Source organism: Trematomus bernacchii, unplaced genomic scaffold, assembly GCF_902827165.1.
Source record: "Trematomus bernacchii unplaced genomic scaffold, fTreBer1.1, whole genome shotgun sequence".
Lineage (NCBI taxonomy): Eukaryota > Metazoa > Chordata > Actinopteri > Perciformes > Nototheniidae > Trematomus > Trematomus bernacchii.
In genome coordinates this window covers 2,124,673-2,138,748 of record NW_022987593.1, presented here as the reverse complement: position 1 = coordinate 2,138,748, position 14,076 = coordinate 2,124,673, and the positions used below count along the sequence as shown (strand labels likewise).

The window sequence follows — 14,076 nt, the reverse complement described above, 5'->3', positions numbered from 1 at the left end:
ATCAAGCTTAAACCTTTAAGATACGATCAAATTGAGAGAATATAAATGAAAAACATGTCGGCTGGACATCAGAAAAATAGATGCATGACAGGTAATCTAAAGCCTCTGAAAGCTGTTACACACCAAGCCGATTTTCGGCATCAATAGATGTCGATAGATGTCGGGCCGTCGATGAGTGTCGTGTCGCCCTACTCAGATTGGTGTGTACCGCACCGTCGTGTCTTTTCGGCATATTGAATCGGAGAAAGAAATCACTGTGATTGGCTGTTCAGCTTAGTGAATCAGTGCATGAGAAGCGAAACGGAAGTGAGGGACCCAAACAAACTATTAAGAAGGCAAATCTGAGATTTCGTTTAACTCCAGCTCTCGACCATACTTGCCAACCTTGAGACCTCAGAAATCGGGAGCATTTCCAAAACCACCGCGGGGGGGGGGGGTGCTAGTGGATCGCCGGAGCTGTATTAGATTAACATTAACATGCTTATTGTAGTTGTAAGTGCACTGCCTTGCGGCCTGTAGCACCGTATGTGTGGGCTGGACCTGTATTTTACAGGAACGGTGTGAGCAGAGGGTAGAATTGTCGATTCTTGTTCTGTTTGCTGTGACTATCTTCCTCACCCTCTCAGACTTTCAGTTGCGCACGCTACGCTACCATGGAAACCAAACAATGGTGTAGCTGTATTAAAGTCCGAGTGGAAACAGTCCTGAGTAAATCTGATTTTGTCAGAAATCTGGAGAAATGCGGGAGAAATATGACCCCGGGAGGAAACCGGGAGAGGGCAATGAAATCGGGAGTCTCCCGCGAAAATCGGGAGGGTTGGCAAGTATGCTCTCGACACAGGTTCGGGAAAGCCCCATGTGCTTCTCGCTGTAGAGTGAAAATGGAACGCACACGCTATTTGTTGTTTGTTTATATCACGCAGTCTGTTCTTCTTCTCTCTGTGTATCACGCAGTCTGTCTTCCGGTTCGGACTTCAAGGAACCTCATGTCATATTAGTTTTGCTGAGGATGTGAAATATGCAACTTTTCTTTTCCCTGCAACCAACACAACAAATGCTGTGAATAATGCTGCCACACTCTCCATCTTACTTGACTAATTAAGGCTGAATGCAAAATAATGTGCCTGAAGCAATCTCTTCTAGAAAAGGAAAACTCTCTTCAATGCAGCCATGAAGACCTGAGGAGTGAAGCCACCTTGGAGCAGCTTAATTCAAATGAAAATGGTTCTAAGTAGCGGCATATAAATACACTTTATCAACCAGTGACATGTTGCACCTCTGTCCAGCAGCATGCCCCACAGACAGCACTAAGATGTATTACCCAGCACACTCACCATTCTCTGTCTCTACCCTGAGCATTCATTAAAACACACACACACACACACACACACACACACACACACACACACACACACACACACACACACACACACACACACACACACACACACACACACACACACACACACACACACACACACACACACACACACACACACACACACACACACACACACACACACACACACACACACACACACAGAAATAGAGACACACACACAGTTCATTGCACTGTTATTGCCCAGAGCCTACTTCCCCTCTACAAACTTGGTCCTTAAAGTTTATAACTGTAATCCCCTGCAGGTTCAATTGCTATCCCGAAAAGAGAGACGGGTCTCTAAGGAGACAAAATGAGATCATATTATTATCAAGGCTTTTATTTGGCAGATGCTTCAATATCAAACATAGGAAGGTAGTTCATCATACAGGCTCTGGATGTTATTAAAGTCCTGCAGTGCTGGTTGTTCACTGAAGCTTATTCCGTTGACGCCGAAGACCAATGTCGAATTGACTTAGGCTAAAACTGTATTAAGCATCACTGTGAATAGGTCAACACGTGTTATTCTACCAGATCTGACATTGCTCAGCTTTGGTACAAAAATGTCACCAAAGCAGATTACTGTCACTACAGGAGAATTGAAACAACATCTGACTCCTTCTACGATAAAATAAAGGAAAACAATCCAATTAAATTAAACTTGACAATAAACACCATCTGCCATGTGGAATAACATTTTGAAGGTGTCTCTTTGCCACTGTACGTTTGTGAAAGGTTTAATACAAACATATTAAGTTCTCTCCTTTTACACGACAACTGGCATTTTAGACCGAATTTTAAAAGCTGAATTTCTAAGCCAGACACATTAGAGTGGATGAAGGTAAGAAACTGAGAGAAAAAGATGTGTCTTTAAAGTGATCTTCATTCGTTTGGACAGGTTTTAATGGTGAGATGGCGCATAACAGACAGGTTGATAGTTTAAAATAGGGGTGAGAGACAGCCTAAATGAGAGAGAGAAAGACGCCCCCAGGGTGTCTCCACAAGCGGAGGGGATTGCAGCAGACAGCCGAATGGCCCTCAGCAGACTCTCTAGCATGTGTTCAAATAAACACTTTACCCCCTGTCGCTGCTTATGAAAGCATTCCCACTGGAGAGAAGAATGTATGAAGACACAAACAAACACACACAAGCAGGACTCAAAACCAAGACACACAAACACCCGTCAGGAAGACATATCTGTGGCTATTAATGTCACTCTCACTGAGACCCTTCTGCCAAAACAACAGAAGTCAAATCCTCTTTTAAATATTTTTACAACAAACACATACACAGTGTGGTTGAGTATCCATATCACTCAATAGGGCACGGACAGGTCACAGAGACAAAGATGGAGATTGGCAACCTTTTCCCCCAAAACCTCCCATTTACACCGGGGTGAGAACCCTTATTATCAGCAGGCCCAACCCTCTACTAAACATCCCTCCACTGCTGAAAGCATTCAGCAGCTCTTCACAGAATAAGAAGGGGAACAAAAAGAAGGGAGAAACATTTATTTAACGAGCCGTCTCCAGGCTGTCTTTCTCTCCCATTCAGTCCGCATCTTCTGCTCTAAGCCTGTCCTGAGGTCAACCCCCCCATAACACCATCAAAACCCTGCACTACCGATGGCAGCAGCTCCATTCAACGTAGAGATTTATGATCTCTAATAGTTGGCAAATGGACCTGAGACTGGGGCTGCCTCGAGGGGAGGCCCGCGACTTATTTTATTTAAATCTCAAGAAGAAAAGGCATGAAAAGAGGGGGAACTTAGCAAGGCTGGGGGTGAGAATTAAGGACTGTCGGAAAAATGTTCAAGGTTGCCATCTGGGTCGGGTGGGACCCTTCAAACTGTCTGTCAATCTTGAACCAGAACCCCTCCCCTGCCAGATGGATAAGGCTGAGGGTAGAACAAATATATGTTATAACAGAATGAGGGACAAATGCCCTCCGTCACCCATGACATTTAACTTCCTGGACTGTTTTAGGGGCAATTGTACAAACAAGAGCTTTTAATAATCTACCACAATCAGGCGGCCAGCTAGTCAGCTGTCTGCTGATCCTTGGTGGTGGTGGAAAGCTCCACTAGGGCACCCTCAATTTCATAATCCTATTCCCATAATCCCCAGAGGTCAGGGAGCGAGAAACAGTCCCAACTTTCCTCTTTCCCTTTAAGGCGAGAAAATTGTTATTTCAAACTTTAAGAAAAAGTAGTTGAGGGACCTAAAGAGGTCAGGCGAATATAATGTCTTCATTCAGCAGCCAAGGGATTCACATCTTCATGAAATGATGAAGACAATTTTAACTTTTTACAGGGAGAAGATTTCCTTTTTGTTCTTAAATGAAGATGTTACATGACCACATTTCTACGAAAGAAAGGAATAGTTCAGCATTTAGAGAAATTAGCAAATTTGTTTGTTTTCCTCAGCAAAACAGGTGAAAAACTGCCATCCTGCTTTGTCAAAATGTAACAAATCAATCTAGCAACACCTGTCAAGCTCACTAGCTAACACATGATCTATTTGACTGCTTGTCAATAAGCCTGTGACTGTCTTGTTCATATGAAGGAGTTTATATGAACTTGGTCCTTCAGAAAGTTTCAAAGAAAGGTCAGTTTAAGAGGCATAGGAAATGAAATTGCCTGCCACTTCTTCCACCCATCCCTTTGTGATTAATTAAAAGAGTATTTCGAGTACAGAGTCTAACAGCCAATATATTTACGACTTGCAGTTCTTGTTGAGGAATAAGACAGGATCAAAAATAATGAGATCTGCTGTGACACTCAAGAAAATGAAATGAACTGTGGACCCTGATATTAGCTTTTTGTTTCATTAGAGCACATAGACAGCATACCCTCCACCCACCATGTTGCATATATCCCATTAAAAAAGTGAAATGATTTGGGAAAGGCTGTGAAAGTGACCTCATTCCACCTGTAATGTAACTTGAAGTTAACATCACCTTGGCAGCTGGTCCCCTGAAGGAGATAACTCTGACACCCTGACAGGTACCCCGATGAGCTGCTGTACCTGCAACTGTGGTAAACCCAGGGACAAAGATAAGAATTCCCCCCATTTGACCATGAAACGTTGAGAAGATTTCTATACACAGCGACACTGTCAGGGAGATAATGTTGTCACTGGACAGGACAGCCTAAAGGCTCTCCTTGGCCCTGTTTTCACATTTAGCACACATGCAGTAATCTGATTCCAAGCAAACAGCTGTAAATATAAGTGTGACTACATCCAAAATGCATCAGGGACACTCTGGCATTCGATCACCGCAGCCAAATTTGAAGGTGACATGTCCACACGAGTGCAAAAAAGCACAAATCCCCAGGGGGTTAGTAAAGTATTTGAGATTGATCCACACACTGAAAACCTTTTAAAATGTACGGTTATAAAAGGAGGATAGCTCCATTGTTGTCTACACAGCTGCTTTTTGTATTCAATAAAATACAGCAAAAGTACACCAAGAAGGAATTCCACAGCTAGACAGAAGGAAGCTTGAGAAGCCTCCAAATTGGTGCAATAAATACAGTTTTTATGACCCCATAGCACAGAATGATAAAAACCGATCTCCCAGGGCTGTGGGGAGTTATGTGCTCAAAGTGCAGCAAAATGAATGCTGGCCAGAACAACCAGTAGCTATAATCTTTTCAGAGCAAGTTTTGAGAAAAATGAACAGAGCTGAATATATATACAACCTAGTTATTTCCCGGACAAATTACAGACTCATTGCAGTTGCAAAAAAAAGGTCTCCAACCATTAATATTTTAAACAGTGCAGGACTTAGCTAGTGTAGTAACGGAAGTTTCATAAAAACATAATACATTTCAATTTTGCCCGAAACTGACCTTATCTGTGTGATCTCATTTTACCTTCATCAACACCATGAAAAATAGGATCAGATGTCAATATTTGCAGAACTCTAACTTAAATTATTATAATTGTTTTTTCAATGGAAAACATTTTCCTCTTGAAAGGTACGATTTCTGGCCTTCAGTATTCATGTTCGAGACCAAAATGAATGTATCAACTCTTCCCTAGAATAATCTCTGCACAAAAGACATGTCAGGATTTTGAAAACATTATTAATTGGTTAATATTACGAAGAGACAATTTATTTGTTTTATTGCGGTCCACATTGCTGAACAATCTTTTCATTATTCAAACTACAAAAAAAACTAAAATGAATGTGTCATAAGGACCCGACCATAAGTGTACTTCAGAAGAAGGGAAAACAGAATTATACCATAGCTTCATACTTCATGGTAAACGTGAGTTCATTTATTACCAGTGGGACCAACTCCATCTGTGACCTATTTTTTGTCCTTTTTCTCAAACCTATTTCGGCATCAGCCATCAACGAATCATATAAAAGACATCTGGCCAAGTTCTTATACACTGAATAATTCCATGTTGCAAAGGAAGAGAGTGCTTGATGTACTGTACCTCTTCATGAAAACACACCAGCAGCAACAACACAGCCACAAAGTCAGACATCCCACCAGGGAGTGAAGGGGATAAATGGCTGTATTTTCTATTGGTGTGTTTTTTGTGTGTGATGTGGTTTTATCCTTGTCACAGTTGGCCACCTCAGCACTTTGGCCCCGGTGGCAGGCTTTGGCAGCGATGCCCTGTAAGACGACACGGAGGGGACAGGACGGGACCGGAGATCTGGGTGAAAGCTAAGCACTGCCGCTCACCTTGGGCATCTGCTGAGCCTGCCAGGCTCGGACGGGCCAGGTTGCCATGACAACAGCAAAACAGTCAGGGGGTAACAACTAAATACCTTTTTTTTTTACAAGCTAAAACCCGGCTTTAATGTCCTAGAAAAAAAATGGTGATAAAAAATATTCAGCAGGGCGTGTTGAAAGTGACACTGATGATGTTTTCTAAGAGTAATCTGATGTTAACCTAATTAAATCAATGTGTCAAGGACATGCCCAGTGTAACCATAGCGACGTAATTACCACAGGATGTTTCAATTCAGAGTTTTTAAAGAGTAAAACAAATTAGAAAGTTGATCAATTATATCATAAAGATATCATTTGTTTTAAGAAAAGTGAGAATAATCCCACTTTACATAACAAGGTATTAGGTTGTGCATCACTGCAGCATGGAGTTCTCTGGGTAAACAAACAAATAAATAAATGCATTTTAGATGGGTGGATGGATGGAAGCACAATATAATGGCCTTAAAAATGAGTTACCATAGAAATCATGCAGCTTTAACCTTGAATGAGCTATAGTTTTCAGCAGATTATTCACACTAACTTCACTGTTTGGTGAATGCTAACAGTGTCAGTCATATTACCTTTCTTTCTTCACTCTGACCTTGAAACTGGGGCAACCAAAGAGTCTGGGGCACTGCTTGATTTATTTGAGCAATCTTACAGTGATCGTCAGACACAGGAAATGTAACACAGAGCTGCATGGAGAAAATGACTGCTGTGGGAGGAGTGGTTACTGTGATTATCGTGGTCATCCCAGGCCCAAAGCTAACTTGGACCGCGCCTGCTTTACGACAAGGGCCAGGTGTTTAGTAAAAAAGACACTGCTTTGCTGGTTGCACGGAAAGCTTAAAGCTTCTGGAAAGTTGACGTGCAAACACAAACCAGAGATGCTTCCACTGAGGAGGAATGAGACAATAATAACTGAGCTGTATCTGATGGGCTGTGATCCGCAAACTAGAGTACCTGCAGTTCTACAGTTTTAGCTTGGATGCATATATCTACAGAAATATGCCATTAACCTTAAATATGAGTCCCAAATTATACTGCCAACATCGCAGGTTGCCATAACTTCAGGGGAAACTCTACGTAGAGGGGATAAGAAGGAGGAATAAACAGTTGCTTGAACATAGCCTGAACACACGTAGAGCTGAGCACATTGCAAGAATAAGAGATCAGAAAGCCAGCAAACTATTTGAAGTAAAAATCCAGAAAGTGTAGCCGGCATCAATGCACACGCCTACAAATCTGCGCTTGTAGTTGTCAGCTTTAGTTTGTGGTGGTCGTCAACGTTGCCATCTGTCTCAGACTAAACAGTTTTCCAAGGGGAGAATGAAAGAGACGGCTGAGTCGTACGCTCTGTGTGGAACATTCCCTAATGGGCAGCGCTTGACTGAAGAGACAGAAATCAGTTAACACGAATACGCACACACAGACAGGTGTACACAGCACACACAGGGTTATTGTACCCTTGTCAGCAGTGCACCTGCATGCAGACCTGGTCAGCCTATGGCATAGAAAAAAGCCCAAAATGATATATCTATTTGCATGTGTGTGTGAGTCTACTAACATTCCCATGGGGACTTTTAACTCTGTGACAAAAACAGATATTTTCCATTTCATGTTTCACAGGTCCCTCAAACCTCTGAGGTGTCACACACTCATGCACACATACAACTACACACACGCCTCGGTGTGATGGTTGACGGCCAGCACCTCACTGTGTCAGCGCTCTGTAACTATAACCTGTGGGAAGGTATACCGTTTCAGCCATAAGGAATGAAGGAACCTGCACTGTGTCTTTGATCCCGGGAGGACTGGAGAGACGGACTGAAACAGGAAGCTGATCAACAGTGCCGGTTGATCGGTAAATTAAAGGTAGGAAAGTTATCATCAAACTTAATCTGAACAAAGGTAGTTTTGTTGCAACAACCTAATGATACACACTAGTAAACCCACCTTCAATTTGGACGTTTGGATCTTTAGACACTTTTACTTCTGTCAGAGTTTGAATTTTTTGAGCATACCTTTGGCTGAATAAACATAAAAACATATTTGTCTCCACTGTGGCCTTCTGTCCACACCTAGTGTTATTTGTGTTATTTAAAAAATTTCTAGTTGTTAAATACAAGCTTTTGTCAAACACTCTAGTATGTTTGCTCAGGGATTGGCTTGGGCTGTGAAACAGAAATACTTCAGACACTCTCAATGAGCCCTTATTCAAAATGTAGCTTATCTTACTTTTGAAAATGTGTTTATTTTGAATTGAATTATTGTGACTATTGATTGAGCATGATTTACTGTTTGCTTGATCAACAGGGAGTAATTAGATTAATATATAATATTTGTTCAGCTGTCTGGTAATAATAATAAAGAAGACATGAAAACATTGGTTTTGGTGCAAATAGTTTTCTAATCAAAAACTGTGCGCCCCTTCAACGGGTATCATTTAACAACAACCAGAAATGACACACTGCACTCACAATGACACTTGTAATATGTAACCTCAGAGAAAAACTGTCTAAGCTCCTCGATCAACCCAGAAAGTGATGTTTTTCCACTAAGTTACCTTGAGTTGTGCCATTTATATACAACGGATGACCTAGCGTGTGTGTTTAACCTTAAACAGAGCTAATGAAAGTAGATGAGATGAAAGCATCAATATGCAAACTGAGACTGAACCCTCTTCACATCTACAGTGTCATCCACTTAATGCTGACATGGACTTCAGAAAAAAAGGTGAGAGACAGAGAGATAGAAAGGAGATAAAAGGGAAGATACAAAGCAGAAAAATCACAGCTGATATGTCTAGGAGCCACGTAACAATTTACACAGACACTGGTCCTAAAAAGAAGAAGGCACACCGAGCCTCTAACACACACACACACACACACACACACACACACACACACACACACACACACACACACACACACACACACACACACACACACACACACACACACACACACACACACACACACACACACACACACACACACACACACACACACACACACACACACACATACCATGTATACATCACTTCAGGGGACATTACATTGACCTACATGCATTTCCTGGAGACTTATCCTAACCTTAACCATAACCAAGTCTTCACCCTAAAGTTAATGACTCCCCACACGTGACTGTCTAAACAGATGTAGGTCCCCACAAGGATAGAAATGTTAGGTCACACACACACACACACACACACACACACACACACACACACACACACAGCAGGGGGTTGTGTGCTGTCACTTCAACTTCAACTGCCCTTCTTTGACCTCTAGTAATGGATTTACAATTGTACACAAACATACTTTATGTACACACACATAAACACAGTAAGCATATGGAAGATGCCAGATCACTGAGGCATTCAACTGTCAGAAGAGACATTTCGATTTCATGCCATCGCTACCATGAGTTTGCACACTGTAGCCAATTACGGGTAAACTGGCACATCTTCTCTTTCCCATTTACAGATCGACAGGCACAGCAGCTATTTTTAACCCTGCATAAAAGCATAGACTGTTTTCACACTCTGCCAACTGGAACTGTGTCTTTCATTAAGGAAATCTATTTAGAGACAAGAAAGGGGGGAGAGGCAGAGGAGCGGGAAAAGATGAGCTCAGATTAAATCTTTCATTGAAAATGTTTGAGGCTCTGTGTGTTACTTCATCACCACACAGCTCTGCAGCTTTTTTAATAGCATGGGGCGGGGTGCCGTTTGCTGCCTTCCAACTACGTTTACGATCCTGAATCAAGACAAGACAGTTCACTACAAAGTGTTTGTCTTTGAGTTATCTCCAAGACTCAGCTGGTGTCAATCACTGCTGTAGAGTTAGATGAGCAGGTCAGCAGACTGTGACCCCACCATCTGTGAATGTGTCGATGGCCATTAGCTCGATAAGCACATCAATACATCAAAGATGGATGGGTAAAAGAGAAAAAGATGGAGAAATCTATACAACTTTCAAGCAAAGAAACCCAAGAAGAAGGTAACTGATGCAAGAAAATCACTCAAATAAGTCACAAAAAATGCATAAAGGGGCATTAAAGGAAGTATTGTCGTCACAAGATGAGTCAAATGTAATTATCTGTTAGTGGACCTCTTCTCAGATACTTCTATCTTTCACAGTGGGTGGGTTCCTTTGAATCTTTTAGTCTCATGAGTCTTTGTACTGATGCGACTAACGTGTGTTGTAAAAAACACAAAAAACATTCTCTCCGGCTCAACAATAATAACTTTACAGCTGCAGCTATAGTGTCTACTGCTGTAACCATTGGTGATTGCAGTGATAGCTGTTATAATCAAATTTTGTGACCCTCCTTTCTGCTTTTAATGTAGGTAAAACTGACAGGGCGTGCCATGCTATCCCTGCATGCCCCATTGCCCCGGTAAACACAGCTGCGGGCTCCTTATCCATTAAGTGCCTGTTGCCATGGGCGGTGGATCATTCATTTGAAGTGTAGTTTTAGAAAAATAGAGAGACACTGAGGAAGATGCAAGCTGCGTCTTGGTTGGGACGATGAGGTGAGACAGCAGTGCCAGACAAAATGACTTTAAATAATGATCTTCCTTTTCTCTCAGGCATGGCCACTGAATATCTAACTAACAAGCTCATTGAAAGGCCTGACAGGAACTCAGAGAAAAGACGAGTCACACCGGGAACAGGTGGCTGCCCCGTCATTGAATTCCTGCTTGTTTGAATTAAAGGCAATACCTGAGCTATTGGAACACCAGAACTCATTTTCGCTACTTAAGTTTAGGAGTGATGGGTCATAAATCCTGTTTTACATGAATAAAACTGTGTTTTCACTACAACAGCGAGCATAGAGCGAAAGTCCCTCTGACTAGACGACATTCCTGAGATCTGAAAGACTTCTATTGGTGTGGTTTGATTGAGGATTTTTGGGATCATAACTCACATTTAAAGGCTTTTCTATGCCACCAAGCAAGAAATTAAGGGGGGGGGAACACTTCCATGGAAAGTATGCAGCCATGTGAAAGTGTTTAATCACTAAGCTCCTGCGGGCGCAAGCACAGGGCATTTCAACAGGCCATTGTGCCAGGAGCAGGCTGTCAACACAGAGGCAACTGTGGACACACATATGGATCTCTCTCTTACAGTCACACAAACACGCACGCACGCACGCACGCACACACACACACACACACACACACACACACACACACACACACACACACAGTGGACACAAATACCTGTTGCAAGGCTGCATTGAAGAGCCTTGATTCTATTTTACATATATAAAGTCAATGGTTAGTATACATCCTGTCTCCATCCACTTTGAATTAAGCCAGGTTTACGGGACTTCCAATCTCAAGCTTTACAAGCACTGGGACATTCCCAGTTCTCTTAGACAAAATACAGTGTGTCTGCGCTTTAGCTGTAGCCTTTCATAATCCAACTTGTAAAATATCCGTATTTAAAGATAGAGAAGCCTCCTGCTTTTCGGTTTTTACAGATGCATATCAGAGGCAAAAATACTGTGGTAAAAGACAAAAAAAGTTCTGCAAAACCTTTTCAATATGGCTCCTATAGCCACAATAGCTCAAGAAAATCCATCTAACAAACCTTCCCAGGAACTACAAAACACATAAGTTAATTTCAGGGTGCAATACAACATGCTTAATACGCTTTATCCAAAAGAAACCTTTTTTGTATGATACACACATTGTGTATCAGGCTACAATGACTTTCCAGATTGGTGTGTGTGTGTGTGTGTGTGTGTGTGTGTGTGTGTGTGTGTGTGTGTGTGTGTGTGTGTGTGTGTGTGTGTGTGTGTGTGTGTGTGTGTGTGTGTGTGTGTGTGTGTGTGTGTGTGTGTGTGTGTGTGTGTGTGTGTGTGTGTGTGTGTGTGTTTAGGGGACAGATAGAGGCTCGGACTCTTTGATTATGAGGGAGAGAAAGGGCAGTGCAGCTGCTTTCCTCCTAGCAGCATCTCATCTGCTTCATTGGACTGCTCTGTCTGTGTTGAGTTCATGTTTGTTTCAGGCGATAGGAAACATGAATCAAAGCATTCTGAGGTTTGCTCTCTTACTTCCTGCACGCAGAAGAGGAAAGCACTTATACAGCAACAAAATCCTCTCCGGGGACAGAAGAGAGAAGTGAAGGGGAAAGCGAACAGAGCGACGCAGCACTTTGATTCCAGCCCACGGTCGGAAATCCAGAAACTGATAGCTGTATGTACTGAGTTCACACGGGGGCCGGTAAAACTGATATGACGGGGAAGGTTCTGTACACAGCCCAGACTGCATTAACAAATACGGAGGGAGGTCGCAGTCCAAACAAAATAATAGGTATGAGGGAGAGAAGATGATCCTGCCTTTTCTCTGCTGTATAAACATCCCTTATGGGATAGACATAATTGAGTGCGCCCTGCATTTGATAAGGCAGGGATGCCGAGAATTGATTAACACAAGAGATGCATCATTGTCTTCTTCTCTGGACGTCTTATTTGGCCGATGCATTATCCTCACTGGAACATTTTATTAAGTAAGATTAGTTGCAGACAGTCACTGGCCAGAATATAAAAGTGTAGCTTTAGTATATTTTAAAGAACTGAGTATGTTTAACAAACTATAGTTCACAAAAAGAGTTGTCCAACTAGAGTCGCAATGAAAATGTCCCGGACAAGCAAGCCACCCTTTAATCACAGGATTGGCAGTTCTATCTCTGCCTCCTCCTGTCCAAATGTCAAAGATGGTGAACCCTAAGTGCCCCCAGGTCAGCCCTTGCCATATAAGCATGTATGAATTGCAGATTCAAATGTAGTCCTCGCAGTCTATACAGTGTTATTCTTGATGTTTGTAAGTACACATACACTTGACATGCTAGAATAGTGAAACGTTGTTAGGTGTATTTTGGCATTAAACAATTAAAGACTAAACCGTGCTCTGTTGTCTTTTATCTCTCAAGCATTGACACAGGTTGCCAGACTGGTTTAGAAAAACCTTATTTTCCTTGTCTTCGGTGGCCATCATTTCTCTTCACAGAAGCTGGAGGTCTCAAAGGTCAGCCCCTTGACAAATGAAGCAACTCATTGTGAGGAGAAGGGAGGAGGAAAGGAGAATAAAAGAGTGAAAGGACATTTGTTACTGCCAGACCGGGCACGACCTCACCATTTGGTCAAACCCCACGTTTTTTTTAGACTGACGTCCACTTGAGGAAATTCAAAGCTGTGCCGCACGCATAAAGACAGCGGATTGAGAGGCCCACTTACTGCCTCCTCACACACACACAACACACCCCAGCTAGCCTTTCCAGTAATCCCATGGGACCTCAGACCTCCTGAAAGAGTGAGCCTGACACGAGCCTCTGACTCAACCCTAAATATCCCCCTGCACACTCACATGCAAGCAATTCACTGTTGGAGAAAGTAGGGGGCCCCATGACGGGCAGGTGCTGCAGAAACCCCACAGTGTGGTGGCTGTGCGTGCATAAGTGTGTGTGTGTGTGTGTGTGTGTGTGTGTGTGTGTGTGTGTGTGTGTGTGTGTGTGTGTGTGTGTGCGTGCGTGCGTGCGTGCGTGCGTGCGTGCGTGCGTGCGTGCGTGCGTGCGTGCGTGCGTGCGTGCGTGCGTGCGTGCGTGCGTGCGTGCGTGTGTGTGTGTTAGCAGGGAGCCCATTTGCCGTCTGGCAGTCAAACATGCTTCATGCATGATCAGCCGGTCTGTTTCTCTTCTCCTGGGGTTTCTTGGCTTTATTAATGTATGTGTGGTGTGTGTGTGTGTGTGTGTGTGTGTGTGTGTGTGTGTGTGTGTGTGTGTGTGTGTGTGTGTGTGTGTGTGTGTGTGTGTGTGTGTGTGTGTGTGTGTGTGTGTGTGTGTGTTTCCCTTTGTGTATGCATGCCCATGTTTGTTTCTTACAAGATCGGTCTTACTGATGGATCAATGCATCACGGATTATGTATCGCCCCAATTGCATTATCAGGGTC

General features: G+C 42.8%; 1 protein-coding gene across 2 annotated transcripts in view; it reads right to left on the bottom strand.

Moving 5' to 3' along the window:
* rhbdl3 (rhomboid, veinlet-like 3 (Drosophila)) overlaps positions 1-14,076 on the bottom strand; it is a 59,566-nt gene that overhangs the window by 42,951 nt on the left and 2,539 nt on the right. The gene's annotated exons all lie outside the window — the stretch shown is intronic.